This window comes from Cupressus sempervirens, chromosome 10 (assembly GCF_028749045.1).
Source record: "Cupressus sempervirens isolate cs-2001-9-10 chromosome 10, ASM2874904v1, whole genome shotgun sequence".
NCBI lineage: Eukaryota > Viridiplantae > Streptophyta > Pinopsida > Cupressales > Cupressaceae > Cupressus > Cupressus sempervirens.
In genome coordinates this window covers 866,532,098-866,558,360 of record NC_143127.1, presented here as the reverse complement: position 1 = coordinate 866,558,360, position 26,263 = coordinate 866,532,098, and the positions used below count along the sequence as shown (strand labels likewise).

Sequence of the window (26,263 nt, the reverse complement as noted above, 5' to 3'; positions counted from 1 at the left end):
TTTTCTAATTAGATGTGTGTAATGCATAGGGATCATCAATTATGATTCTTCCTTATCATCTACGATCTCAAAATAAATCTTAAGTTAGACCAATAATGGTTTACATAGTAGTTTGTGCCATTAAAAACAACTATGTTAAAATTGTATCACTCAACATTTGAAGTCCTTGGTGCTGAGAATCAACTATAACTTCAATGTTGTCACTCAGCATCTAAATGACTCAGCATTAACTACTTGCTCAACACTTGAATCACTCGACACATATTATCTACTTGACACTTGAGTGACTTAGCACTAACTATTTTCTCAGCACTTACTAAGTATCTCACGTGACATGCTCTGTCTAACATGTTATGCTTGAAATACATTACTTGTTCAGCATGAACTAAGTAAATGACTTATAATGACTTAAGTGTGTAGACACTCATTTGTCAAAACCAATCTAAGATCAAAAATCTCCCCCTTTGACATGAGTATCAAAAACACTTGGTCATCCATTAATGATCTTATCTTATAAGCATAACTCGAATATCTAATCTATTTTTGACTTCTATACAAAATTTTAAAAATATCAAAATTTTTCAAAACATGACTTATCAATCATACCTCAAAATATCTTAACTCATAACTCCCCCAAAGTTGATTATGTTGTTCTATATTTTTTATTTGAACTAAAAATATTTCCTCCTACTGAGTAGATTTGTATAAGATGAACTATATACACTATTTCTATCTTTGACTCTATTTCTCCTCAAAAATAGTATCTCCTCATAATTTTGATCTATTTTCATTTGTTCCCCTCGTGATGTTATCTCCCCTAGATACTTATCTCCTTTATTATTCATTTCTCTCCCATTATTTCCATCTCTGTCTCCCCCAATCTTTTATCTCTATCTCTCCCATACTTCTTGTTCTCCTCATATAGTTCTTTCTCACATACTTCTTATTCTCCACCTTTTTGACACTTATGTCAAAGGGTTATACACTTATAATGTGTTTGTCCAAAAATGTTTTGTGCACCTCAAGCATGATCTTTAAATTTGCATCCCAATTGTCACAAGCTACCTCCAATGACTTTATTTGGATGACCAACTCAGCAACAAGGTGTACTAAGCCTTCATGAGTTGAAAGATGAGGATATTTCTTCATGAGTGTGTCAACATAGGCTAGTTCCTTGTGTAGAATATCCATATGTGGAAGCAGCATTGATTGTATATTGATTAGTTTGGCCCTTATGTTGGCTTCATTTGCATATAGCATTGCTAAATGACTCTAGGAGTGTAGTAGATTGTTGAAGTGTTTCTCACTCTAGGCTGTAGACTTTGTTAGATTTATGCCAGATGTCTTTGTATTACTCTCTAAGTTTATGATATGGCTCCTAACTTCCCTTGTGAAGAGTGTGCTATTGCACAATTTGGTGTATAGAGAGAAAATATTCTCTAGTGCCTTTTTCACATTTTCTATTTTAGTTGCTAACTCAACCTATGATAGTGTAGTAGCACTTGATATCTTTTCATTTACCTTATTTTGAAACTTCCTCTCAAACCATTCAATCAATTTCATATTTGAATCTAGGTCTATTTCATTAACCCTCTCCACTAGGCTGGTTAATTCTTCTATTATAGGCTTGGTTTCCTCTGGGGTTGGCAGACTAAATGCATCAAGAAAAATTTCTTTTATATCTATCAAATCTCACTTCTTCCTATGCTCTCTCCTAAGTAGTTCTTGATTTTTCTTCTTTGTAAGAGCCTCTTGTAATATGCTTTTCTACTCTATTGTGATGGTTACAAGATCAAATTTAGGCAATTCAATCACTTCATCTATGTTCACATCATCAAATGATGTTACGTCATCTACCTTAGATGTACTTGGACTTGGCCTTGATGATTATAGCAATGTAGCTTCTATACTCAGCCTTTGAAGAACTTGATTGGGAGGAGTAGCATATTTTAGTAAAGTCACTAGTGCTTGTATTTCTAATTGCTTCTCTAGCTTTGTAGTCAAATTTATCTCTTTAGTATTATCCTACTCTTTCTCTACATTTATAGTAGCACCTTGAACTTTTGTTGTAGGTAAAAAAGTGACATCCTAACCTATTTGAACTTGAGTTCCATCTTTCTTTTTTGTAGTCTCATCCTTTTACTCTTTTGTTCCATCCTTCTACTCTCTAGCAGTCTCATCCTTGTCATTTGTCTTTTTTATGATCTCCTGAGACTAGAGCACTTTGTACCAATGTACTAACAATGGAAGTTATTGGCTCCTTCCTATGATACACCATAATAGGTAATGTAAGTTGTATCATGATAGATTGGGGAGGGGGTGTAGATATTTCTTATGCTTGAACCTCCTCCCTTGTAGATGCCTTGTACAATATGTTCACAAAGTTTATCCTAGGTAGTGGATTCTATCATAATTTTCTTCATGTCTTACTCTATAAGGGGGTTGATTTTTTGAGTGATAGTCTTAGAAACATCCTTAATATTCATAGTTTCAGTGTTTTCACTTGTCTCCTATTGAGGAGTGACACTCGACACTAGTGTATTTGGTACACTTTTTGTCTCTACTACTCATCTTCAACTAGTGTCTGTGTGTCTAAGTTCATTTCAATTCCTTCCTCAAATGCATCCTTTTTAGTGGCTTCTTTTGTAAACTTAGTTACATCATGTTGTTCATCTTTTTCTTCACCTACCTTAATAGGTGTCTACATAGCTTCCTTAGATGTTGATAGTCCCTATGTCAGTTTCCATATTTGTCTAGACTTCTGTACAACATCCTCAATGTCATTTTGTAGTATACTGAATGCCCTATACTTTGGAACAAATCTTTCATTGTATTTCTTAATGGTGTTTTCCATTGTAGCCTTATTCAATTTTGGCATTACTTCTACACTCAAAGGCTCTATGTCCATACTTCTAATAGTTATAGTATTATCGTTCAAATCTTAGTGTGTTCATGGTCTTGGTTCTGCATTCATGTGCCTGATGACCTTGTTTGTTGCATTTATGGTAGTGACCCATGTACTTCTCGTTAACATTTTGATTTTTAGTAATTCTTCTACAAACATTAGCAATATGTGCCAATTTTCCACAATTATGACAAGTGGGTTTTGAGTTCTTACCTTTTTTACTTTGTTCACCACTTTTGAATGATTCTCCTTCTTTAGTTCTAGTGTAACCTAATCAAGTAGTATCATCATTGGTTCTAGGAGACCTACTCAATCTTTCAAAATACTTGATGGATTTACTTGGTTTGTTGAAAATTTCAAAAAATTCTCTATCTCTCTTTGGATCATTACTCAATTGTTCATTCTGTAATTTTAGGGTTGTGATCATAATGTCTTTACCATTCAGTTCATGATTGGCAATCATGACCTGATTCATTGTCTCCAATTACATGTTATCAATTCCATGAACTTCTGATGTCCTTTCCTCCAATCTATTGGTTAGTGTCCTTTTTTCATCTTCTATCATGACCTTGTCTTCTTCATCTTTCTTTTTCTGCTCAGTCACTTCACATAGAATTGTCGATTAGACTTATTGTTCTATCTTTAGTGTTCTAACCTCTTCAGTTAGGGTTTGATTCTTTCCCATCAGATCTACAACTATTGCATCAAATTCACTTGAATTTCCTTCAATAAATAGTCCTCCTTGTATTGTCTATCATTTTCTTCAGTAGCTATATCTTTCCTTCTCTTTAGTTAACTCTTTAGGTTATCTCTTACTTCATTCAGCTAATGTAGGGCAAGTTTTATTTCAATCGCTTGATTCTCAATAGTCTTTCCCAACTTTTAGACTTCTATTTCCAAGATCTTTTCTCAAAGTTGTAATGATTTTACCTTTCAGAGAACAAGGCTCTAATACCAATTGTTGGAAATATAATAGGAAAGTAAACTCTAAGAGGGGGGTGAATTAGTGCTTCCAACTTTTATCCATTAAATCATTCACCTCACATCCATCTCACAACTCAATATCTAAGCTAAAATACCATATTAAGAATATACACCTAAAGCATGTAAATAATTAAATATTCACACATATATGACACACTTGATATGATTACCCAGATACCCTCCAATGAGAAGGTAAAAATGTGGTGGGGATGACACCCACAAATCTCTACCACTGCAGTTGTAAAGTGTATCCAATTAAGGTTACAATTGTCTGACCATAAAATATGATCTACCTTGCGAAAGTTCTTCCCTGTTAAAGGCTTACAAAGACTATTAGGTCTCACCCTATTAAAGGATTTCAACACCCTATTAGAAGTGTGCTTGATTAAAGGGCTTCAACTCACAATGAAGTAAGCACCTTGTTAGAAGATTTCAACATAGCCTATTAAGACTACACTGTTAAGATATTTAAATGATTTACCTGTTAGAATGTCTCAGCAATGATCTTATAGTTAGCACGCTACTACTAGATAATAGATCACCTCTTTTCATGTATCCTTAATCATCCTCTAATTAGCTCTCTCTATTTTGTTGTTTCAATTCTTCCTCTATTCTCATCTAACTTATTCTACAATTCATTTCATTTGAATACTATTCCTCTGTCAATCTGAGATTCTATGTTTGCAATGGCTCTGGATGCAAACTTCTCTTCCTGCTTTATCTTCTCTTCCATGCCACACCTCACTAACACTCTTATGGATTAGGTTTTACCCTCCTTAAGAAGATATTTTGTGACATAGGGTTAGGTATGAATCAACAATCATGATTCATCCATATTACTACTTAATTCTTCCCTTCTTCTGATTGTATGCATGTAATGCATAGGGATCATCAATTAATATTCTTCCTTATCATCTAGGATCTCAAAATAAATCTTAAGTCAGCCCAAAAATGGTTTACATAGTAGTTTGTACCATTATAAACAACTATGTCAAAACTGTATCACTCAACATCTGAAGTCCCTAGTGCTTGACATCAACTATAACTTCAAGGCTATCACTTGACATTTGAATGACTCAGCATGCAATTATTTCTTGGAACTTGAATCACTTAGCACATATTATCTTCTTGGCACTTGAGTGACTTGGCACTAACTTTTTACTTAGCACTTACTAAGTATCTCACTCGGCATGCTCTATCTAACATGTTATGCTTGGCATGCATTACTTGTTCAGCATGAACTAAGAAAATGACTTAAGTGTGTAGACACTCATTTGTCAAAACCAATCTAAGATCAACAATTCTATCATGAATGCAACACATAACCATTGAATTATGAATCCAACACTATTAGGATACTCCCCTAGATGAATATCATTTGTTATAATATTCAAAATAATTGAGAGGGGTGTGGGTGCAAATTAGTTATCCTCAAGTCAAGATGTACCAAGTCAACTTTGAACAACTTATTCAAAATCAAAAAATCACTCAGCCAATATAGAAACTTAATGACAACTTAACCTATTCATTTATTACTAGCACTCTATTTAGTATATGCTAACTAACAAAAATGAATAATAGTAAATAGAATGCATTATACATATAACATTCATAAATATATGTTACTAGGATTTAACATGGAAACCCAATTTGGGAAGTGACCTTGGTTAAGAGCCAACCTTATTAATGGCTAAAAAACAAACTATTAGGGGTGACCTATTTAGAGGATTTAATCACCCTATTAAGAGTGGTTTGGTTAGATGACTTTGGATCATTTCATTTGAATGTCACCTTGATTAAAGGATTTACAAATGACTATTAGATCAACCTTGATTAATGGATTTTACTAACAAAATGGTTAGAAAGGTTTCATCTATCAAGATACAACTTACTTTGTAAATTTGAATCTTCATTCATCTTATTTGATGGTTCATTGACTGGATTTCATTATATTTCCCATCTTAGATTTTCTTGGCAACCCTTCAAGAAATCACACTTCACCAATCTTCTCACTTTTCTTTTGCTAGTTCATTCTTCATAGGTTCTCCATAATATTGTTAATCAACAAAAAAACAACTTTTATAAACATCCCTTATGTCTCCTTAAATAGGTAGCTTTGATCTTCTATTGCTTAAACATCACTATAGATCTTGGGGCTTAATTAGATTCAATGAATTTGATCATCATTTTGTCCATCTTCTCCTTTCTAAAAACTTATTTTTCAATATTCATGCATTAAATATGCCATCTTATCAATCCATATCATCCATGTAATTTGACCAATATAAAAATTCATCTATTTCAGCCTCATAACTCGATTCTTCAAAAACTATTAAAATGTTGACACTTGGTCATCACTATGTTCTTCTACTTAGTCATTGTTGTGTAGCTTTGTCTCTAATGTTCTATCTCACTCGGCTTACACTAGCTCACTCGGTCTTCACTACGCTTGATCACTACTACATTTTTCTTCTTCTTGTTTCTTGACCATAATTAACACTCGGTTAATACTATTGGCTCAACTATCTCTTAAGTTCCTTAATATTTTTATTTATTAGCCTAGTAAAGTTGTCACCTAGTCTAGCTTAGTGTTTTACTCAAATTATTATCTTCAACTATCTTCTTCACTTCATATAATGATTAAATAACACATTATCTTGTCAAAGACTAATTGATCAAGTGCCCATTGTAGTTCCAACATACTATACTCAACAATTCACTAGTTCATCTAGTTATTTCTCTTTTTAAATCATCTTCATCAATTAATTAATATGGCCCTATACACTATTAGTATATCTCTCACCAGAAAGGTTTGAATTTAATGAAAAGATAACATTTTTTTTATTATAGTTTCGAATAATATTCCTCTTTGATATTGACACCAACAACTCTAGTTACCATGCAGATGCAAAAGACTCTCTCAAGACTTGCCATTAATATCCCCCTCTATAATCTGTATCATATCTTCATTAATATCCTTAGTTTTATTCTTATTTTCATCTTTAGTTTAATCATGATTCTCATCTTTGCACTCTCTTACACTTCTCCCTATATGATGACAATTGTATATTCTTCATTCTTATAGGGTATGTGCAGGATCATGGTGTACCAAACTATGGCCTTAAGTGGCAGTGAAAAACCAGCAAATCAGGGTTATGTCAACTTGACACATAATTTTAAAGTGGTTCTAGACTTTATATCAAAAAGTTGTAAGAAAATAATCTGTAGGAAATTGAATGTAGCTTCTAAGCAACAAGGCCTTATCTAGAGAAAAAATTATTTGATTGGTCAAAATTTTGGATTTTAATGCAGTACTACAAAATTTTCAGGGCAAAAATAAAAAGTAGGTGTATGTCTGACCACCTTAATCATAATCAAATGATAATATTTTTAAATATAATTTTAGATATAAAAATTAGACTCATTCTTGGATGTGACGCATATTTTTGGAAAATTTTATTCCAAATAAATAATTAATTATGAATTTTCTACTATACTATTTTCAGAATTTAAAAACTCTCGTGTCTGACCACCTTAACTAGTTCAAAAAAAATCAAAATTAAGTTTTTCTTATTTTTTTCTTATACTATTCAAAGCATAGAATGTGACACATCTTTTGGATTTCATAAATCCTATACGGTTTGAAAGTTATAGCTATTTTTCAACCAGTATGTCAATCAACACTTTGTAGCTAGCTCCATTAGAAAATAAGTAATAATTACTTATTGAACTCGTAATTTGACAAGCCTTACATTTGTGAAAAGCTAACAACATTCTTAAGAAACCGCTTTTCATTACATCAAATTTTGGTTAAAAAAAAGTTGTCAGCTACATGCTTGAAGTAAAAAACACATAAGAACATGCCAAAAACACATTTTTGGGATGTTTTAAAGATGAACATATAAGGTTGGTATCGAAATATATAGTAGGAATTATAAAGGTATTAATTGTTTTCATTTAGTATCAGGATGGGTGGGAAAAAAGTTGGAATAGATTTTGAAATTCTTTGAGGCATTTCAGAACTACATATTTTTCAGATCGCCACTTTTTGGCACACCATGATCCTGCACATACCCTATACCAATTTTAATACCAACTATATTGGTTCCCTCTATGACATCTCTTCTTGTAATCTAGCTTCTCCCTCTGATATGGTGACTCTAATCACACATTCTCCCTCTTAATTTGATAACTTATATAATAACTGCATAAATATTCTCTCTTTAAAAATAATGCCAAAGACATCATCCATTCACATACACATAATTCTCTTTATGTCATTGTCTGACCTATATTTCAATATCACTTCCTCTATCATATTTACCTTGACTCCTTGAAGTCTCATCTACTCATGCTTCAATTCATTTTTTCACAACTCTATGCAACTCCTAAAGTGTGACCTCCTACATCATGTGTAAGATATTATGATCACTATGTTTGATGCAATGTTACATCTTTCCTTATCTTGCTTCAAATAGGGTAATGACCCCTAACTTTCATCTTAGATACTCAAATAGATCCTTAGGTAATGCCTTACTAAATATATCAACTATGTCCTCTTTTGTGTTCACATATTCTAGTCTCACTTCTTTGTTTTGTACTAACTCTCTCAAGTAATGTTACTTGATTGCACTACTCTTGGTATTTGTGTGCATCATAGGATTCTTAGATATATTTATAACACTTTTGTTATCAAAATATATTACAATAGCTTCAATAATTTTTTCCTTCATACCTTTCAATAATTTCTCAATTCACACAATGTTTGAACAATTAACTACTACAACAACATACTAGCCTTTGTTATGGATTGAGAAATATAGTTTGCTTCTTACTTGTCCATGAAATTATCCTTCCTAGAAAGAAAGTTAATCCACTTGTACTCTTTCTATCATCAATGTTTCCAACCCAGTCAACATCTATGTTACTTTTTAGCTCAAACTTGCCATTCTTCTTGTACCATAATCAATAGTCTTATGTTCCTTCATTCTTTCTATCATCAATGTTTCCAACCCAATCAACATCTATGTTACTTTTTAGCTCAAACTTTCCATTCTTCTTGTACCATAATCCATAGTCTTATGTTCCTTCAAAATATCTTAGTATTCTTTTCATTGTCATCATGTGATTCTCATTATGATTAGTAGAAAATTTTGAAAAAATAACTTCTAGTTCAATATGAGGTCTTCTGTGAACACCATATTGCAATTTTCTAATCATTGACCTATACACTATGTGATTTACTTAGGTAGAATCATCATTCTTTGAAATTTTGTGACTAGTGACCATAGGTTTTTTTAATTGGTCTTGAATCTTCCATCCCAAAAGTCTTCAATATTGCCTTGAGATGATTTAATTGTGTAATTTAAATACCTCTCTTCATATAATAAACTTGCAAACCAACAAAGAATTTATGTTGGTCAAAAGAATAGCCTTGAAAATTGATTATCAACACACTTAATGATTTTTTACTATACATGTTGAGTACATAATGTATGCTGAGCTAGAATTTCAATAGGTGCCAAGCCATAGTTGGTGCCAAGCAAATCTGAATGTAATATGTGCCATGTAATTTAGGAAATGATTTATGTGTTGAGTAATTCAGAAATGTTCAGATGTCGAGCAATATAGTATTTAACAAGTGCCAAGCAAAGTAGGAATATAACAAGTGCTAAGTGAACTAGGAAAGTAACAAGTGCCAAGTGAACTAGGGAAGTAATAGATCTCAAGTAATCCAGGAATTAGTTCATGTCAAGCATCAATAACGTAATGAGTGTCGAGTAACTCAAGACCAACATAAGAGTTTGTGCTTTCACAAACTAAGATGTAAACTATTTTTGGAGCCAACTTAGAGAGATTTTGAAGAAGAAAAAGGATAAAGTCAAATCATTTACATTCCCTATGAAATTTGCATGCAACCAACCAGGAAAATGGAGAAGGCATGCAACCAATGAGAAAAATGCAAGGTATGAGTAGGAATTTGAGATTCAATATGGATCATAGATCCATAACTAACCCTAGTTCTTTGCATTCTTTATAAGGAGGTTGAATACCCATTCCATGTGTGGAAGAGAATAGTGTTAAGGGGAAATTATAGTGAAATTGTAGAGAGAGAAAGGAAAGTCTTAGAGAAACAGAGTAGTAGTTTCATATCTAGTTGGTCAGAACAATACAAGAGTCAAGGAACACATATAGAGATCAAATCAAGCAAGGATTAGAACAAGAAGAAAAAATCTAGTACCTAAACCCAACAATTTGAGATTGCATTCAATCAAGTCAAATGTTTTAATACTCTCTCATAATTGTATTAGAAGATGAAATCCTATATTGATAAGTTAGCTTAACAACTAGGTAGAAGAACCTTTGGAGAAGGTCATTGAAAATCCTATGTATTAGGTGGGCTTAACAACCTATTGTAAATCCTTTAATGGCGTGTCACTTCATGTAAGTGTTTGTAAATCCTTTAACCAGGTCATTATTGACACAGTGTAAAGCCTTTAACAAGGTAGGCCTTTCATAGGGTAGACCATCAGAAGTGGTTGAACATTGATTGCTACAGTGATTTTTTTTGGGTGTCATCCCCACCCCAGTTTTACCTTCTTATTCCTGGAGGGTTTCTGGGTTACCAAATATTTGTGTTATGTGTTGATGCATGCTTTCATTTCATTTTTTCTTATATGTTTACATGCATGTACATTGCTTTCAGTTATGTGTTAATAAGGGTTTAAAAGGATAAAAATTGGTACTTCTGATTCACCCCCCCTCTTAGAAGTACTCTTCCCATTTGAAAATTCCAACAATTTGTATCAAAGATCTAGTTCTAACAAGGAGAAGCCTAATAGCTTGGAGAAAAAGGTCAGAAGATGGAAGTCTTCAAACTAGGAAAGATCATTGACAATTAGGTGATTGATGTGCAATTATTTCTACACAAAGTAGAGGAAGCCAAGGAGGAACTAAGAAAATCCTTGAAAAGAAGGAAGGAGATAGCCATAGCTGAAAATGACATACACCACAAAGAGATTCACACCTCACAAGTGTTTTCAAATGGAGATTCCAAGGAATTTGATGCAACAATAGCATAATTAATGGAGAAAAATAGAGCACAAGCTAAAGAAATCATATTACTCAAGCTTGAACAAGAATCACAAGCCATAATGTTTTGTGAAGTGACTAAACAAAAGAAAAGAGCTATTGAGGACAAGGCCATGATAGAATATAACAAGAGAAATCTCATCAATAGGCTACAAGAGAAGACAATTGAAGTTGAAAAGATCTCAAACATGTAGTTGGACACCTTAAGCTAGATGATGAATGTTCATTATGAGCTAAACATGAAGGACATTGAGATTTCCACCTTGAAGATGCAGAATGAAAAATTGTAGAATGAATTGAAGAGAGAAAAATAAATAGTAGAAAGTTAGAAAAAACCTAATGAGTCCATCAAATACTTTGAGCAATTTTTGGAATCGCCAAGGGCTAGTAATGATACTTTAGGACTTGGCTACATTAGCACTTAATAAGGAGAATCATCCAAGGCTGCAGAAGTAAGAATAAATAAAGGTAAGAACACTAAACCTACTTTTCATTTTTGTGGTAAAAAGGAACATACCTCTAATGTGTGTAGAAGCAAGAATAGTCATCAGCATGATAAGCCTATGAATGCAAACTTTTGTCACAAATGCAAAAAAAAGGACATTCAACACAAAATTGCAAAACCAAGACCATGAGGAAAACAAGATTTGAGGGACACTACTACAACTACAAAAATATGGATATAGAGCATTTGAATGTAGATCAAAGCCTATGTGGACACCTAATCATCCTCCAAGAGGAATCAATCATGTGTATCACTACAATTGGGATTATAATGATAGGTATAGTTGTCACTATTGCCAAGAGTATGGACACATTCCTAAAAATTGCATAAGGATGCATTTCAAGGGAAGCTACAGTAGGTGGCTAAATCAAACTACATGTTTTAGTTGCTTGAAGACTAGTCATATGAGCAAAAACTATCCTACAAAGTCAAAAGCACCAAAGACTAAAGTCAACAAAGGAAAAGAGAAGATTGATGTTGAAAAAATTAGAGGACAAATGAACAAGACATGGAAGAAGAAAGGTGAATGCAACATATCAAATGGAGAGATCACTTCACCCAAGAGGTCAAGTGATCACATCTCATCCAATTAAGCACAAGATAGATACATGGGGCTAATACATATAAAGATTCATACGCCAGCCCAAGAAAACATAGAAGTACTCCAAAGAAGAGATATGCATGAGGAAAGATGCCAAGTTAAAAGTTAGAAGATGATGCCAAGCTACCTTTGGCTACCGAGTGAAACTCTAGTATATGCTAAGTTGAATAGTTTAGTAGATGCCGAGTAAAGCATGTTAGTGGTTGCTGAGCAATCAAAAATTTTAGTTGATGATGAGTGAAATAAGATAGTAGATGTCGAGTAGATGAACTTTAGTGGAAGCCAAGCTGATAAAATCTTTCGAAGCTAAATGTATAGCTATGATCACAAGTGCAATAAATGCTAGGTTTTTGAACCTAATAAAGGTGAAAATCATTCATTTTTTGAATTATATAAACACAAAGTGAAGTCAAGCAGAGTGAAGAGGCAATTCTACAATGATCAAACAATGATTTATAGTGATTTCAACCTTAATTCAACTCCAAATCATCAATTCACAGGTATTCCATTGAAGTGCCAAGCTACACAGAGTGTGAAAGTTTATTTTATTTTAAACCTTAGATCAAAAAAAATGGCATCTGGGTTAGGAACTACCAAGGAGAAGGAGAGTCATGAAATTCAACTAGTTAGTAATGAAGTCAAATAGTTAGAGTTTAGGCCCATTCCCGAAGTTGCTTATAAAAATGATCCCATTGGTGCCCTATCCATAATTCTTGATAAAGTTTTCATGGTTCAAGATGTTTGAAAGTGTTATAATTGTAAAGTTGGAGCCATACGAGATCTAGAGATTTTTAATGCATTTGGTAAACTGTGTGAAAATGGAAAACTTAAAGATGAATTCTCCATAGTGGAGAAGAAGGGTCTAAATAAAGCCCTAGTTTTCCCTATTATTTTCAAAATAGAATGGATATGCATAGTATTGAGCAGAATCCATGATGGAGCTTTTTGGTTAGAGACAGGGCCAGTAAAATTTACAAAGAAAATTGTACATAGGGTTGTTGGCATTCCAAGCCTAGATAGGCCAAAGACCCTAAGAATTGACAAAAAGGAGGCCATAGAGAAGAATACATGTATAAAATGGAATAATAGAGGAATGACTATAAAAACCATCACATAACCCCTACTAGATTTTTTTTTGTGAGAGTCATATCCCACAAATTTTACCAATCAAGAAGACTAAACAATGTGCCATGTATAGCAGTGGATGTTGCTTATAAATTGGTGAAGAAAGATCATACATATGATCTTGCAGAGCTCATGTTATAGTAGATCAATGAGAATTTGGGAGCTATAAGGACGTCTAAGGGAGCTCAATGCAAATTTGGCTTAGTTTTGGTTTGTATGTTCTTCTATATCATGAAAAAATTCCCTTCAGTAGGCAAGGTAATATGGGATCCAAATAAGACCATTGTTGAGAAAATAAATGGATTCATTGAGCAGATGGGTGAGAATTTTGATGCCCAAATGACTAGCTACTTTGACGATTTCAAAAATTCCATGAAATAGAGAATGAGGATACTAGTTTCACTAGTTGAGAAGCATGAAAAGGACAGTTTCTTTCTTGTGGATATTGATTACACTTATGTACAAGTAGTCATACCTAGAGTGAGATGGCTTAGTCCACTAGGTTATGAACTTGATGTTGACCAAGCCTTAGCAGCAATACCAGCTCTACTTGCAGAGGAAATTGACAAGACTGTAAAACATTTTGGAACCTATGATGTTGTCAAATCAAGGGTGCTAATAGATCTTAAGACTACCACAGTAGTAAAGAAGAAATAAAAATTGATGAAGAAGATCAAGAAGAAATTTGGTGTTGAAGAAGTAGGTATTGTTGAAGAAGAGGAAGCAAATGAAGAAGAGGATGACAATGAAAATGAAGAAGATGAGCCTCTATAATTAACACAAGGTCTAGGAGAGGATAAAGAGGAAGGTGTCAAGGAAGAAGAAGCTAAGGAAGCACCTATCAGAACTAAAGTCACCAAAAGGAAGGCTAAAATTCCACATACTCCTCAACCCAAAGCAAAGAAAGTGGCAAAAATTGCACCAAAGAAGCCCACTACAAGAGCCACCACCAGAGCTACAACATAAAAGGCTAAAGAAGGGTAGAAAAGAGGAAAACCACTAAGAAGATTGAAGAGGAGCCAAGAAAAAGAAGAAAATATGTAGCTAAACCTGAATCAAATGAAGAAAAGATAGAAACAAAAGATAATAGTCAGTTCAAAGTGATAAGTCATCCACCTAAGTCTGCTATAGATAAATTGTGTACAAAGATTAGAAATGATGATTTGAAATATTTAAAGAACTTAGATTTTAAGAAGCTCACAAAGGAAGATCAAAATAAGATAGAGGAATCTATGCATGCTATGATGGTTGAATACAAGCACACACTTCTAGAGCTAGATGGCTCAATACCCAAGGAATTGTAAAAAATAGTAGAAGATAAATGGTATTTTTTCTTGAAAATGGAAAAAGAAATAAGGGAGTCTACTCTAGCTAGATTGTTACCTGATTTGACTAAGGGTCAAGTGAATAATGCAATCAAGAGGCACAATAATAGGTTTACTCCAAAGTATAGAGCATTTAGTATTTTGTAGAATAAAATTGAAGATGTAGTCAGAAAATCCACAAGATTGTGGAAAATAATTAATAAGAAAATTGATGATGTGTTTGATAAAGAATACAAGGCAAAAGCAAGTGCCAAGATAAAGGAAACAAAAATAGGGAAGAAGGAGGAAGAGAAGAAGGAAGGAGAGAAGAAGATTGAGGAAGAGAAGAAAGTGGAAGAAGAAAAGAAAGATGAAGAGGAGAATAAAGAGGAATAAAAGGGTACATATGAGCAACAAGAACAAAGTGTGCAAGACACACAAGTATCACCTCCTACCCCTCCTCATGCCACCATCATACCTACAGAGATTATCAAAAAAAAGGATGTTATCGACACTTTTGGTCAAAACATCAATCCATTAACTGTAGAGGATCTAGCAAAAATCCTTGACCAATCAACACAAGTAGCTAGATTATGTTCAAGCCCAATACTGGTCAGTGTTGATGAGTTGCAAAAGGTAGTAGTAAAATCAAAGGAAGTCAAGGTGTAAACACAAGGACCACCTTCGACCATACAAACTACTAGAATCCTATTCCTTCATCCACCATCTTCACCAAAAGAAGTCATAGATGCACTTCAAGTGTTGAGTTCAGCAGTAGGGGAAGACAAAGAGAAAATAAAATAGTTATCTAGAACACCCCTAGCCATTGATAGTGAAAAGGAGAAACAAGCTAAAGAGAAGGAAGATACAAGAGATGAGGAGAAATTTGAAATACAAACTTTGGTTGAATTACCAAAAATAAGTACTCCCACTCAAACTCTTCAGAAGCTGAGCACTAAAACATTAGCATTGCAAATTAGAACACCAAGCTTGAGCTCAACAAAAGTAGCTAGGAAACTTCATTATAGAATTCTTGAGCTTGATGAAGAAATCACAATACCTTACTATGAATCTAGCACTCTTACTGAGGAGAAAATTAATGAACTATAGAATGCACTACATAAAAGAAGAAGACAAGAGGTATTAAGAAAAGAATACAAATATAGGCAAGCACTAAATGAGATAAAGGACATCTTTATGGATGCCTTCATCTTGTAGACACCTGATGAGTCAAGGCCAATAGTAGAGTAACTATATGATATAGTTGATCAGGTGACAAATGAAGACCATGATACAAATGCAAAATTAATGGAATGGTCAGAAATGAAGTTCCAAGGAAAGGTAAATGAGAAAATATCTAGTGATATAGCACTATCACAAGTTGAACTGGCTAAGAAATTAGATAAATTCAAATTTTTACTTGGGAATATATTCTCCCTGTATAACAAGTTGTGTGATTTTTCCAATTTCAAATAGGAGACTAACCAGAAAATAATGAGTTTTGAGAGAAATCTAAAGATTTCTAGTATGCAACTCCTCACCAATCTAGCTTAAAGTGAGAAGAATTCTACTCAAACACTTCATACTCAAAGAGAATTAGTTGTATTAATAGTAGATGAGGCAAATATAAAAGCTAAGTCGATGCAAATTCAATCCTCTATAACCCCTTACTTGGAGGTACTCCATAAGGAGGAAATGTATGTAGAAAAAATCATCAAGAAAGATTCAAATCTTTCTACCTTAGATGGACTTGTACATATAGTAGCAGAGGTTTCCATCTAGCATAAGTCATTGGACATTTCACTAGCAAACTGGGATGCAGCTTTGAAGATACTCCTAGAGGTAAATATCACTTTTTTGGCTAAGCTTGTTATTACTCCATAAAACCCTTTGACATCAATGTCCAAAAGGGGGAGATAAAGTAAAGATGAGACATGTATATATGCTGATACTATGGGAGACCAAATTTTGACAGTTTGAATTATTTGATTACATTCTTTCATTTTGAGAATAAAGTCAAAAGTTTGTAAATAGCCAAAAAGGGAGATGTCAAGTAATAAAGTAGAAAGAGGGAGATGCAGAATTTTGAACTTTAGATCAGATACAACATATAGGGTCAATAAATAGGACAAAGGATAGAGAGGATCAATCATAGTAGCACAAAATTTTAGTCTCAAGAATGGACAAGGCATAATCAACTCAAAGGGAGTCATAAGGTATATTGTTACTCACAATATTTTTGGAATTTTTTATGAATGTCAAGTAGATAAAGAATGTACTCAATAAGATTAAGTTCATAAATGCTTAGTTAAGTGTTTTTTACACTCATGTCAAAGGGGGAGATTGTTGGTCAAAAGAATAGTCTTGACAATTGAGTATCAACACACTTAACCATTTTTCACTATACATGCCAAGCACACAATGTATGCCAAGCTAGAATTTCAATAGGTGCCAAGCAAGTCTAAATGTAGTATGTGTCGAATAATTCAAAAATGTCCAGATGCCATGCAATACAATATTTAACAAGTTTTGAATGAACTAGGAAAGTAACAAGTGTCGAGTGAACCAAGCAAGTAACAAGTGCCAAGTGAAATAGGAAAGTAATAGATGTTAAGTAATCTAGGAATTAGTTCATGTCAAGCATCGGTAATGTAATGAGTGTCAAGTAAATCAGGACTAGCATAAGAGTTTGTTCTTTCACAAACTAAGATGTAAACCATTTTTCAAGCCGACTTAGAGAAATTTTGAAGAAGAAAAAGGATAAAGTCAAATCATTTACATTCCCTATAAAATCTGCATGCAACCAATCAGAAAAATGGAGAATACATGCAAGCAATGAAAAAAAATGCAAGGTGTTAGCAGGAATTTGAGATTCAATATGGATCATAGATCCATACCTAACCCTAATTCTTTGCATTCTTTATAAGGAGATCGAATATCCATTACATGTGTGGATGAGAATAGTGTTAAGGGGAAATTATAGTGAAATTTTAGAGAGAGAAAGGAAAGTCTTATAGGAACAAAGCAACAGTTTCCTATCCAGTTGGTCAGAATAGTACAAGAGTCAAGGAACACATACAAAGATTAGATCAAGCAAGGATCAGAATGAGAAGAGAAGATCTAGTACCTGAACCCAGCAATTTGAGATTGCATTCAATTAGGTCAAATATTCTAAAACTCTCTCACAATTGTATTAGAAGTTGAAATCCTATATTGATAGGTTAGCTTAACAGCTAGGCAAAAGAACCTTTGTAGAAGGTGATTGAAAATCCTGTGTATTAGGTGGGTTTAACAACCTATTGTAAATCCTTTAACAGGGTTGCACTTCATGTAAGTGTTTGTAAATCCCTTAACTAGGTCACTATTGACATAGTGTAAAGCCTTTAATAGGGCAGGCCTTTCATAGGGCAGACCATTAGAAGTGGTTGAACATTGATTACTGCAGTGATTTTTGTGGGTGTCATCTGCACCCCAATTTTACCTTCTTATTCATGGAGGGTTTTTGGGTTACTAAATCTTTGTGTTATGTGTTGATGCATGCTTTCATTTCATGTTTGCTTATATGTTTACATGCATGTATATTTTTTTAGTTATGTGTTAATAAGGGTTTTAAAGAATAAAAACTGGTACTTTGTATTCACCCCCCCCCCCCCCTCTCAAAACTACTCTTCCCATTTGAATATTCCAACAATTTAATCTCTCCAAACATTGACATGTCAAATTATTTCATCATCTCATTAGAAAAAAATTGCACAACAAATAATGTGCTCTAAATATGATATCATCAAAAAAAAAATTAGCTAGTAGTATCTTACTTTCAAATTCACTTTTCAAGTACAAATTTTTATTCTCATTAGTCCTTACAAAACCATTTTTTAGAAAATAAGTGTTTAAACTTTTATACCATGCTCTAGGGGAGTGTTTCAAGCTATATAATTCTTTGTGCATTTTTCATACAATGTTCCTCTTGTGATGGTGAACAAATCCTTCAGGTTGATCAATGTAAACTTCTTCCAAGATTTCTTTCAAAAATGCAGATTTGACATCCATTTGATATTCTTTGAATCCTTTGTAAGAAGCATATGCAAGAAAAGTTCTTACTCCTTCCAACCTTTCAACTAGTGAAAATGTCTCTCCATATTCAACTCCTTCCTCTTATGTATATCCATTACAAACTAGTCTTTCTTTGTTCCTTGTGACAATAGATTTCTCATTCACCTTGATTCTAAATACCCATTTTGTTCCAATCATATTCTTGTCCTTTGACCATGTTACCAATGTCCATGTCTTGTTCTTCTCTATTTGATCAATCTACCGATTCATTTCTTTAATCCAATCTTCATTATCCAAAGCATCTTTAACTAATCTAGGCTTAAACTCACATAGTAAACATGTATCTTTCTTCAACTTGTTTCTTTTCATGATTCCAGAATCTTTGGCTCTAATGATTTGGTCTGGTGTATGGGGTCTTCTTACATATTTTTCTAATAATGATTTAGGTCTTTTTTATTCTCATGGTAATTCACTCGGTTCTTCTTGCACATTGTCTTCAAGTATCTATGGCTACAACTTGATAATTTTTTGTCTGGTGTTTGGTTTCCTCTCTCTCACGTTCATCTTCTTTTCTATGTGACTGACTCCTATAGCCTGATTATCAATAGATCTTTTTTGTTGAATCTTGGCAATGCCTAGTTGTTGATGCTTGAGAGCCTCTTTCTCTTGTTCAAGTAATGTAATAGGTTCTCCTTCATAGATGTAGATAAAAATTTTGTAATCTTTAGGTTCTTTCCTAGATTCCTCTTCATTCTTTTCTACAAATTCATCAACTAACATTTTCACTTTCCATAATTTTGTTAGTGTTAGAATTCAAATGCTTGTATGCTTTTATAGCAGTGGAATATCTTAGGAATATACCTTCATCACTTTTTGCATCAATTTTTCCTTTCCTTTCATCCTTCATTATGTAACATTTCCTTCAAAAGAGTTTAAAATAATTTACATTAGGTATATATCCATACCAAAGTTTAAAAGGGATTTTATTTGTACCTTTCTTAACTTGAACTTTGTTAAGAGTATAGACCTCTATACTTGCTACTTCTCTCTAGTACTATTATGAAACATTCTTCTCCATCATTAGTGTCCTTTAACAACCCATGATTTATCTATTCCTTCTTTCATCTATCCCATTATGTGGTCGAGTCCTTGGTTCACTCATTTGTCTTTTGATTCCTTTGTCATTGCAAAATATTTTGAACACGTGTGATATGAATTCACCTCCTCTATCTAATATCAAGGATTTCATACTCTTAACTATTTTATTTTCAACTCTATCCAAATACCACTTAAATATTTGAAATGCATCAATTTTTTTAAGAAACATCATGGTCATCATTCTAGAGAAATCATCAACAAATAGAATAAAGTATTTGTCATTGTTATAACTTTTCACTCTAATAGGATCACATAAATCAGTATGAAACAAATCCAAAATATCATTAGAAGAATAGCTCTTTCTCTTGAAGCTATACTTTGTCATTTTTTTCTATTTGACATTGTTTTCACATCATTTTATTAAGTTTACTCAATACTGGTAATCTTCTTACTCTTTTCATCTTACTAATGAATACCAAATTATCAAAGTTCACATAACATAGCCTCTTATGCCATAACCAAACATCTTCAAATTGTGTGAATAAACAATTATCTTCAAATAAGTATATATAGAATAAATTACCTCTTTTTTTCTCTCCATTTACAATTAGTTCACCAGTAGCATCATAAATATTTTCCTTTCTATTATGGAGTTCAACTCGGTAGCTTGAACTATTTAGTGATGCCACACTCAACAAGTTATACTTTAAACCATCAACCTAATATGCATTGTCACATCTGATCTTATCATTCAAAGTTATTGATCCTTTATCTTTTACACAACATGGTCCATCATTTCCAAACTTACCACTACTCCCATTATAATGTTATATATTTTCAAGCTTACTTTATCACTAGTCATATGATATAAACAACCACTATCAATTATCCATCTATCATTCTTATTCACATGTAATAGGATTTCTTACCTTTTCCTTTGTCGTCTTTGTTACCTTGGTTCTCTCTATTGTCATTCCTTCCTCCGTACTTTTTGTCTTTCTTTTCTTCCTTATCATCTCTATCATAATATCTTGCATCAATATGACCAACTTTTTTACATGTAAAATAGATAACAATATTTTCCCTTTCCTTCTAGTAGCCTTCTTGCCAATAATGCTTCAAGATCATCAAGATCATCATCTATTTCACTATCACTATCCAAATGCTTACTCATTTTCTTTATTTTGCATCCATCAAAGGATAGTTGAGACTTGAAAGAAGATTCAATAGTAGTTGATGTATGGTTATCAAAATTTGACTATTCAAATGCAAAGAGTCTACCAATTAGACTATCTGAAGCCATATCATTACTAGGTGTACATCTCAGTTCTTGAATTGTGGATACTCTAATTGAATAGATGGGAAATAAAGTTCTCAATACCTTTCTTATCAATGCCTCATTAGATATGTCTCCTCTACAACCTCTAGAAGAATTCACAACCTCCTTGATTTGGCCACAATAAAGTGCAATAGTCTCTCCTTCTTTCATTCTCATGTCATCAAAATTTCCTCTCAAACTTTATGCTTTATCCCTTAAAACATTTTTGTCTCCTCCATGGATTTTATCCATCTTATCCTGAATTTTATTTCTCATAGTTCACTCCTTTACTTCATCAAATTCAACAAAACTTGGGAAAGATGCTAGATCTATCATCATTTGTTTGTGATAGTGCTTCTCCTTCAATTTTTCAATAATTGTGGTTCTAGGTACTTCAATATATTATTTTCCACGTAGTATAATGTGGAATCTCCAACTCTAGATAGATGTATTCTCATTAGTTTTTTCTATGTAGGGAAGTTCCCCTTCTTCATCTTAGGTTCCTCTCTCTTTTATATCTTGATACTTTAAGTTCCCTCAATATTTATTTTCAAACACCAGAGCTCTAATACCAATTTTCAAAAGATTTAGAATAACTAAGAGGGGGTGGGGGGAATCAATGATCCTTGGGTCCATATGTACCAATTCAACTTTTAACAACTTCACACAACTTATTCAAACTCATAAAATCAATCATCCAATATAGCAACTTATCATCAACTTAACTTATTCATTTATTACTAGCACTATGCTCAGTATATGTCAACTAACATAAATAAATAATAGTAAATAGCATGCATCACACATATAACATTCACACATATATGACACCAGGATCTAATGTAGAAACCCAATTAGGTAGAACCACCAAGTAACATGTTATTGTTTTTCACTCTTGTCAAGTGAGCTCAGTTAAGAGCCAACCCTATTAAAGGTTACAAAACACAATGTTAGGTGTGATTTTATTAGGGGATTTAATCACCCTATTAGGAGTGGCCTAGTTAGAAAAATTTGAATCATTCCATTAGAATGTAACCTTGATTAAAGGATTTATTAATGATGGTTAGGTCAACCTTGAATAAAGGGTTTTACTACCAGAATGGCTAAAAAGTAACAACTTGGTTTGATTTATCAAGATACAACTCATTTTGTAAATTTAGATCTCCATTCAACTCATTTGTCAGTTTATTAACTTGACTTCATTATATTCTCCATCTTTGATCTCCTTGGAAACCCTTCAAGAAATCACAATTCACCAATCTTCCCACTTTTCTTCTTCTACTCTATTCTTCAAAGGTTCTCCACAAAATCACAAAATAAAAAATGAGCCAACTTTTATAAACATCCCTTATGCCTCCTTAAATAGGTACCTTTGATCTTTTTCCATTTAAACATCACCATAGATCTTAGGGTTTGATTTGATTCAATAAATATTATCATTATTTTGTACTTCTTCTCCTTTCTATAGACTTCTCTTTTAATCCTTTCTTTTGATCACTTAAAAATATGATAGCTCAGAAATCCTCACCATCTAAGTGTTTTGAACAATCCAAAAATTCATCTATGTCAATCTCAAAACTCAATTCTTCACAAAATGTTAAAATGATGACACTCAATCATCAATATTTTCTTATGCTTAGTCTACACTATGTAGCTTAGTCTCTATTATTCTGTCTCTCTTGGCTTACACTGGATCACTCAACCTTCACTATGCTTGATCACTACTACATATTGCTTCTTCATCTTCTTGGACCATAACTAACACTTAGATAATATTGTTTTCTCATCTATCTCTTGAGTTCCTTAATATTCAACTTCATTAGCCTAGTAAAATTGTCACTTGGTCAAGCTTGGTGTTTTACTCAACTTGTTCTCTTCTCTTCTATATATTAAATCAACTACCTTATTCACTTCATATAATGATTAAACAACACATTATATTGTCAATGACTAATTGATCAAGTACCCATTGTAATTCAAACATACTATACTCAACAATTCACTGGTTTATCTAGTTATCTCTCTTTTCATTTCCTCTTCATCAATCAATTGATATGGTAGTCTACACTATTAGTAAATATCTCACTAGTAAGGTTTTACATCAATGACAACATAATAATTGTCCCAATTGTATTTTTCAACATCATTAGCATTCATGCTAACAAAGTTTTTTAAAATGTATATCGGTAATATTCATTTAAACCATCTTCCCAAATGTAAGTTCATTCGTTCATTTCACATTCTCAACTAAAAAACAAGCAAGGCCAAATCCACATTAGTTATAAATATGCACCATTCCTTAGGTGATGGTGTTTTCCTCATGTTTCTACTTCTCTATTATGTCACCATAATAAATTATCTAAATTTCCTTGTTACCTTTCCTTCACACATGAAATCTCTACCTCACAAAAGGATTCCATATTATTCATCACAGCTTTCCATGGAAATTATGTATTGCATCCTTCATAGGCTATTATTCATGCCTCTTCTTGTACTGTGGTATACTTTTTGTGATCTCATAAGCAACTTCCTTAGAATTATATGGATGAATGATAGAAAGTTTCCCTTTTGTGGGCCTCTTAGTGTTGAAATGTTGCACAAAGTCATATCCTTTGTTACCTTCCTCATGGATGACATCAAAAAATGAAGAATTCCATTGGAGGAAAAACTTCTTTATCTCACTCTCATTTGATATTTGTATGGTATACATTTAATCTTTTCAAGCATTCTCATTTTGGTAAAATACTTTTGTAGATGGTTAATGATCTTGTAATGGACATTATATTTGGTGGTTTTCAACAATACCTCAAGGAAACTCTTTCTCAAGGTGTACAGAATGAATGTTTATAATCTAACTATAATTCTTACTCTTCATAGTATGGTCTCATATCTCCAATGTCATATATAATAGTTAATTATACATACTTTTTCAAGACAAGTGGTAAAAGTCAAGAAGGAAATGACAAAGTAAAGAGTAATGTGGATTAAATTCATGAATACAAGAGCACTATTAGGATTGAAGGTATTCAAAAAATTAAATATTATTACATTGTACAATAGTTACCAATAAGTAGTAGATAAATAATAAATAATAATACAAAAAATGTAGATTTAAAATGTAATATCTAGATAATATGTCAAAGAAACATTTTATCTTATTAGGCATAACCATTATAATCTTTCAATATTTGTTATTGAATCATCTTCCAAAGACTATAGAAAATATTTGTAAGATAATAACCATCATAAAATTAAATGTCTAGTCTAAATTTTTCTGTAAAAAATAGACTCTTTAATGAAACAATATTTTTCATTAATTTTTTAATTTTTAGTAATTATTATTATTCAACAATTGTAAGATTTCTTAATTTTATTGTGAATATTTATAGAATATAAATAATTGTTGAAATTTAACATTGTAGCACTAGGAGGAAATCCAGAAAATTCTTGACCAACCTACCATAAATGTACAACTCCTTTGATAAAAAAAAGTTATTAGCTACACATGTTCCCAAATAAACTAATATCCATTAATAGTTTCTTGATTGATGAACTTCTATTGAAATTTAAAAAATATGAGAAAACCTAACTTTATCGTGGATTTTTGTAGGATATCAAAGAAATTATAAAACTTAATGGTCAAGCACCATGGGGAAATTGCACTCAGATGTTACAAATCCCTATGCCTACAAATATTGCAGAGAGTCCATTAGACTTCATGTGAAGAGTCATAGACAAAAAGAAAATGACACTTGAAGTCCTTATCAATAGAAAACTACTCAGCTATCTGGGCCCACAGGCATATGATTTATGTTAATTGAAATTTGATTACTTTATAGGGCAATACAATATTATTTTTAACTAAAGTTTCTACTATTAAGTAGTTCAGGCATTTTTTGTTGGCATGTATAACATACTTGAAAACATGACATTAGCATTATCGAATATGATCAACCCTATAGATAAGATAGAAATCAATTAAATTCATGTTAAGAGCATCTCTTTCTTGGTATCAAGGACTCCTTAGAAAGTAATTTAGTGGTCATAAATAAATATGTTACCTGTTCACCACCTTTATATTGATTATCAATGTAAGAATATATATCTCCTACTTGAAGTTTCATATTCAAGTTACAAATATGATATATTAGTGCTAAACTCTATTTTCTTGGAGGGATATTATTTAGTGTAACAAATTTTTTTATTATACAAACTCTTCTTTTGAAAGTTGTGATTTACATGGGAAGCATGATGTTGGAAGTGATTGGCACCAAGGAGAATATCGATACTCTGGTCAAGTGTTTCACTAAGTGTTTTGATGAGATGATGGAGGCCATAGAGGGATAACATAATTGGGTCATAGAATTAAATATTTCCTTCTAGTCTAGATTTTTCCACTTTTTTTTAAATAAGAGCTTATCCCTAAGCTTGGGTGTGATTATTTTAAATTTTAGCACCCACATTAGAGCTCAAACATGTTGGCTAAATTTGTGGTTTTGAATTAATGTTAGAATGTACAAGTGTCAATACTAAGCCTTGGTTTAATGTAATATATAGGGTAAGTAGTAGTTTTCCAATTGTTTAACTATAGTCATTCATGAGAATTGTGAAATGTGCATTATAATTTTTCATGTATGTAAATGTATACCTATTTTGACATTTTTATGTTTGCATTTTGTTAATGTATTTTTATGATTAATTAATCTATAATAATGTTACTAAGAATTTATATTCCTAACAAAATAAAATAAGTAGTTTAACAAAAAAAATTATATTTTATTGTATTTTTCAATCAGTTAGCTATCTTTTAATGTATTTCTTTAAAAATAAAAAACATTCTAGTAATCATAAGGGTCTTAATAGAGCTAAAAATCAAATGAAGTGGATGATTATTCCAAGAAAGAAACATATTTATAATGATTCATTAAAATTTACAATGGATATAAAAGACTACCAACAAGGGAAAACAAATATAAAAATAATTTTAATATAGAATTATGTTGGATCGAGAAAATTCACTCTAAATATTTATAACTCAAGATAATTCAACAATAAATATCCTTATAGAATGTGTATGTCAATCTTTAATAAGCACTAATTCTTCCATTAATGACACCTAACCTTGTAAGATAGGATACTTTAATCTTATAACAAAATGTCTAAGATTTGGATGACACACATGTTTGCTCTATTTCAAGACACCTTTGAATGTCCTAAATTCAAAAGCACAAAGATCTTGCATAACACAATATAATTTTCTAAATTCAATAGATGTAAA

The 26,263-nt window shown here is 32.2% G+C and overlaps 1 pseudogene; it reads left to right on the top strand.

Annotated features, from left to right (window-relative positions):
* Positions 1 to 23,161: 23,161 nt before the first annotated feature.
* Positions 23,162 to 25,332, top strand: LOC149536764 (wax ester synthase/diacylglycerol acyltransferase 11-like; annotated as a pseudogene).
* The last annotated feature ends 931 nt before the right edge of the window (positions 25,333 to 26,263 follow it).